The following is a 6,316-nucleotide window of genomic DNA, read 5'->3' on the forward strand; positions in this document are numbered from 1 at the left end:
TGGGGGCTGTTCCGGGAGCCCCCCCAGGCTCCCACCCTGACTGGGGGGTCCCGGCAAGACCAACCAGGCAGCAGATTTGGAGTGGGGTTTGCCGGCAAACGCCGCAGCGAGAGCGGCTCTGCCCGCTGGCACGGTCCCCCTGGCACCGCCACCCCCAGCAAAACACCCCAGCGCCGCCGCCAAGCCCGGCTGAGGATGCGCCACTCATCACACGTGTGCCAGGCGGCGCCGGGGTCACCGGTGCCCGCGTTGAGCCCCAGCCAAAAGTCCAGAGCCGAAAAGTAGGGGGTGATTGATGGCGGCGTTTGGCGGGTAAGCGCACCCCGCGGCCCAATCCGCCCGCCGTCCCCAATTCCTCCCCTGCCCCTATTCAGGGATCGTGTTGTCTCATGTTGGTCCCAGAGGCACCATTAATTAAAAATACATCCAATTAAATGGCAGGTGAAAGCGCGCGGGCGCAGGCCCTCCCCTGGCCCCCCCCTCGCCTTGGCTCAGCTGCGGCAGCGGCGGCGGGGCGGGCGATGCGGTGGGTTGGGGTGTGGTGCCAGGCCCCTTCCCCGCTGCCACCGGGTGCACTCGAGGGCCCCGATCCCATACAAGCACGTGCTGCCCACCCCAGAGTGCTGGAGGGGGTCACTCTGCTCATGCCCCCCTCCTGCAGGCTGGGCAGCATATGGGGCATGGCGGGAGGGCACCGAGGTGGGCACGATGGCCGGGTGGGGAATGTCCCCAAAAATGAGAGATGCTCAGCCCTGGCTTGGCAGCGGGACACGGGAGCGCTGGCACGGGCACCGCCTCGGTGTGGGGACACGGGGGCATGGGCCGGAGCGATGCCACGTGGCTGCCAGCCACAGCCCAGCGCGGCTGCGGCGTCCCTGGGAGGTGGCACTGGGGGGTACGTGGGGGCTGGGGAACCCCCTGGGCTGCGGCAGCTTCGCTTTCCTGCTAATTGGAGATGTTAATCTCGGGCGCCTTTTCCGCTCGGGGTGCTGGCAGGAGGCACCAGCTGTGCCACGTCGCCCGCGCCGCCTTTTTAATCAAGCTGCTGGTGCAGCGGGGCGGGAGCGCGGGGGCTCGCCGGGGATGTCACCCCGCTGCTGTCTCCCCAGGAGCGGGGACAGGGCAGGACCCTTCCCAATAAACCCCCCGATCGTGCCCAGCAAACCCCATCCATCCATTGCGCCATCGCAAAGAGCACACAGCGCCTGCCCCGGTGATGCCACCTGAAATGCCAGCGGTGCCCTGGAAACACATCTCCAGCGTGGCATCCCTGTCCCAGGGGATGGAAAGCACTGGAGCTCACGCATCCATCCTTCCCCCCCCCCAAAAAAAACCCCAACCCCAACCCCCACCTCCATCCCCAGCACACCGTGGTCTCCACCACCTCCACATTTTCTTGGTGGCTTTATTCCCCCTCCCCAGTTCCTTTTCAATCCTTTTTTATTTTCTCCCCCCCCCCCGAACGCCAAGAAAAGGTGTTAACGGATTTTTGGAAGGAAACGTCGAAATTGCAAGAAAAAGCTTTAATGTCGACAGCCGGAGCAGCTGGAAGGACAAATATAGCCGGGGAGGAGGAGGAGGAGGAGGAGGATGGGGACGCGGTGGGAGGTGGTGGCCGTGCCGAGAGTGACACCTGGTGACTGCCAGACACGGACACGCTTGCACACGCGTGTGCGCGTGCGCCCCAGGTGCGCGCACACGCGTGAACACGCGTGTGCGCGCACCTGGGGCGCACGTGCACACGGGAGCGTGAGGATGTTCGCCCGTCCATGAGATCCCACCACCCCGATCCGGTTGGGATCCAGTTGCCCCGCAGCCATTGGCAGCACCTCCTCTTCCTCCCTGAGCCTTCACCAGTCCATCACCGCCGGCACGCTGGGAGAAGCGCCGAGCGCGTGCCGGGCTCACCGCGCCGCCAACGTCGATGGTGCTGGGATGTGCTGGAAGCTGGAGCCCGGCGATGCCACCGCCATGACCCACGTGCCGGGATGAGCGGGAGAGTTGCCCGCACGATGAACGCGGGATGCAGGAGCGAGGAGGGCCGTGATGGATCCCGCGGTTCAGGCCGGGCAACGGCACCGCGAGGAACCGGAGACGGTGGGACCGGGCAGCGGCTCCGCCGAGCGGAACCCAACGGGGGAAGAGGCGAACGCCGGAGATTTACAGCGCCGGCTCGGCGAGCGCCGGCGCAGCCCCCGGGGCCATTTGGCACCGCAGCTGCTGCCAGGGAAGTTCAATGGGAAAAATAAATTAAATAGAATAAACCACCCTGGTCACCTCGGCACGGGCGGCGAGCCGGATGCCGCAGGAGCCGGGGGGCCGCGTGGCGACGGCCGCGCTCACCGAGGGGCTTTGTCTGCCCGCTACGGGAAGGTGGGGCCGCGGCGAAGCCCAGGCTGGCATCGCGCGTTGGCTGGGTCCCTTCTGCCATGCCAGGGCTGCGGATGCCCTGGAGCCGAGCGGGCGCGGGCAGGGAGCGGGAGGATGGATGGATGAGCTCCCAGGCCTGCCCGGCTCCCAGCTGCCCGGCTCATAAATCAGGAGGAGGGCGGCCGGGCGGGCGGTGGGGCTGCTGGCGGGCTCGCTCCCGCGTTCGCAGGCGGAGGGAAGTGCCCGCCGCCCCCGCCCCCCCCCCCGCCATCTGCACAGGGATATATTTTAAGAGGTGTCAGCGGAGGGGATGCTAAACCAGGCGAGAGGAGAGCGAGAAAGCCGGGGCTGGAACGGGAGACGACGGCCGGGAGGCACGGGCACGGCGTGGGGACCCCCGGACCGAGCCCCGCAGCCCCCCCTCACCCCCCGTGCCCGGGGCGCTCTCTGCTCTCCCACCGCCGCACCGTCACTGAAAGCAGCAGGCGAGGGGGCGGCCGAGCCTCACCCAGAGCTGATGCCGGGGAGCAGATGGAGCCCCTGGCACAGGACTGGCACCGCCTGCCCCCTCCGTGGCTCCCGCCATCCCGGATCCTGTCCCGTCTCCTTCCCGCACTGGGGCAAACACGCCTGGGAGCTGGGATGGAGCTGGGACCAGCCTGGAGAAACACCCCGGGAAGGGAGATGGAGGGAGGGAGGGATGGAGGGAGGGATGGAGGACACAGGCTCCCTGCCATGGCCACAGCTCCCTCCCCGTGCCCTCAGGGCTCGCGCAGAATCCGTCCCCCGAGGCACCCCGGGGTGCTCTCCGGAGCCCAAGGGGCTGCCAGGAGCTGGGGGAAGGTTTGGAGACAAACCCCAACTGTGCCACTTCCCTTTCCGATGCCCACGGCACCGTCTCCTCTCCCGGCTTCGCTTCAGCTCCAGGTTCCTCCTTCCTATTCCGTCACCGAAGCAGCCCCCGTGCTCCACCACCCACCCAGACACCAGCACCCATCCGAGCCGGGTGGCACCCGGGGGGCTAACGAGGGCTTGGCCCCGCTCTCAATCAGCGGGGACGAACGCGGGGGGTGACAGAGGCTGCAGCCTCGCAGGGCAGAGGGCTGGCAGTGCCAAGCCCCCGCCGCCCTGGCACCGGGGAGGGCAGGACGAGAGGAAAAAAAGGCTTTTAAAGGAAAACACAGTTACGGCGTAATTTGCAAAGGCGAGAGCCAAGAGCGCAATGATTCAGTGCAACGGAGCAAGATACAGTAACAGGAAATATTTAATTTTCCAATCTCCACTTTCCATTTTTATAAACTGAAAAGAAAAAATTTAATATATTACAAAATATCTGTACAGAGACAAAGGTACAACCGAAAAAAGGCGCTCAGTCTCAGAAAGAAACTCAGGAGAGGTACAGTCAGAGTCTTCCCAGGCTGGCTCCAGCGTCAGACACCGGCATCGAACCCAAAACCCACCGGTGGAGGAAGGAAGGGGGGGGCAAGTCGCCATCCCACGGCTCGGCCCTAATCTGCACCACATTTTAAACCCTTTTAAACACAAAAGTTCCACACCCCCCCTCAGTAAATCCTTTTGTCTTCTTTGTACAGAGACTCTTTAAGAAAAAAAAAGAAAAAAAAAGAAAAAAAAAGAAAAAAAAAGACAAAAAAGACAAAAAGAAAAACAAAGAAAAAAGAAAAAAGAAAAAACAAAGAAAAAAAAGAAAAAAAAAAGAAAAAAAAAAGAAAAAAAAGAAGAGCTGCTGCGAGGGGGGGCCGGGGAGGACACTGTGAGCTGTCCCCCAGCCGGGCTGGGCCCCCCTGGACCCCCCGTGCTCCCTTCGCCCTCGCAGGGGTGGAAAAGCCTCTTGGTGGGACCAGTGAAGAAAAGCAACTGGAGATGGAGCAACCAGTCCCCGCCAGCGCTGCGGCCCTGCCCAGACCCGGCCGGGGGAACAGTGGAAACCACCTCGTGCGGGAGCCCACGGCACCTCCTGGCACGGCCGGTGGCATCGGCCACCCCGCAGCAAGGGCCAGAAGTCCGGGCCATCCGTCCCACGCTCCAGGTGGGACAGAGGGACAGGACCCTCGCGCCACCGAGGTCCTCAGCGCCTTTTCAGCACCCGCTGGAAAACGAGCCGGTGCCGGATCTCCGGAGAGATCCATGGGGCTGGCGGGGAATGGGCAGCACTGGCACCGCCGGGCACTGGCTTTGCTTTGGGAAAAACTGGGACAGACCACCCTAAACCACAGCTACAGCTGAGGCCCCAACGCCAGGGTCCAGGGGGCAACGGGCACCAGGGAGCGGCAGAGCCCGCGGGGAGGCCGGGTTGGCGGTGCCCGTTTCAGGCCCGCCGGCGCCCAGGCGGCATTTTCTGGGAGTTGGCCAATTTGGAAAGACAATAAATAGGCATCGGCTTCCTGGGAGGATTGAGCGCTGGAACACGACTTCTCCTTCCCACTCGGATGGGCTCAGGAAGCAAAGCCAGAAAACCAGCAGCTCCGCCACGGAGCGGAGCTGGCAGCGGCGCGGTGGGAAGCAAAAATACAGGAATTAAAAAAATCCCCTCCAGAGGTGAGTGGTTTATTCGGTGCACTCCGCGTCTCTCAACTTCTTTTTTTTTTTTTTCTCCTCTTTTTTCTGCACATCGGGCACGACCCGGCAATTAAAATAAAACCCCAAAAACCCAACAAATTCACACTGGGAATTTTGCCAAGGGTGCCGCTCCTCGGTGCCCCGAGAGCCGCCGCTGGCACGTTACCAGCCGGTGTTTATTCCCTCTCCTTCCCCCCGCCGCGGCGCTGCCGGCTCCGGCCACGTAAAGCAGGATTTTCCCCAGTTAGAGAAGCACCACCTTATCGGGTGCTTTTTATTTTTAAATTTCTCTCTCTGTATAAAAAAAAAAAAGAAATTAAATCCATTCTTGTTAGTAACAAGGTCTCTCAGCCCCCCCCCACCCGTTTAACACTTCGGGCCACTGGTGTCTCTAAAATTAAAAGAGGAAGCGTGTGTTTTCCATCAAAAAAGCTCATAAATATGTACCTTTGTTTTATTCATCTCTTTTGTTTAAGTCTCATTGAAACGGACAACATGGCACCGTTCTGCGGGAGGAGAAAATCCATCGTCAATACTTCCTGGGCAACAACAAAAAGATATTTGTTTATGGAAATGATGCATTAACGCCTGGTGAACCTCGGAGCGCTGAGCTGCCGCCCGGCGAGCCCGAGCGACCCGCCGGGACACGCAGCGCCAGCCCCGGAGGGTGCCAGCTACAAGGGACACTCCTACCTGGTGGCGATTCCCCACCAGAAGTTGTTTTTTTTTTTTTTTCCTTTAATCCTTTAAGTGTTTTGGAAGTTAGGAATTACATAGAAATACGTGTTTTTAAGTGAGGTGTTCTCTTCGGCTCTAAAAAAAAAATAAAAAAAATAAAAAAAATAAAGATGATTCCCACTGCCAAGTTGTGGCAGGAGAGATACAAAAGCCAGAGAGACCCTTCACAAAAGCCCATTTCCTGAGGCTACTGGTCAAGAGAGACAGGATGCGGCCCCGGAGCCACCCGGGCGGGCGCGGAGCCGGAGGAGAGGGACAGCCGGACACTGCACGGAAAAAAAAGTGACAGCAGATAAATTGAGCACAAGCCAGTGCCACATCCTGGGTCTCCGCAGCCAGGACAACCCAGCCAGGTGTCTCTGTATCAATATATTCCCTTTCCTTTTTTTTTTTTTTTGATTTTTTATTTTTTAAAGGGGATAGGAGAAAATAAAGAAAAAACAAACAGAAAAAAAAAATTGCTTTGGGAAGCAGACTTTCCCCAGCCCTACCTGAACACTGCCCGGCGCTTGCTCCACCGAGAAGCACCAGTGCTCAGCTTGTGAAACATTTTTATTTCTTTTTTTTTTTTTTTTTAATTTAATTTTTAAATTTCCTTCTTCCCACGTGGTTGGGTTTGTTTCATTCCTCC

Source organism: Tauraco erythrolophus, chromosome 25, assembly GCF_009769465.1.
Source record: "Tauraco erythrolophus isolate bTauEry1 chromosome 25, bTauEry1.pri, whole genome shotgun sequence".
In the NCBI taxonomy this organism is placed as follows: Eukaryota; Metazoa; Chordata; class Aves; order Musophagiformes; family Musophagidae; genus Tauraco; species Tauraco erythrolophus.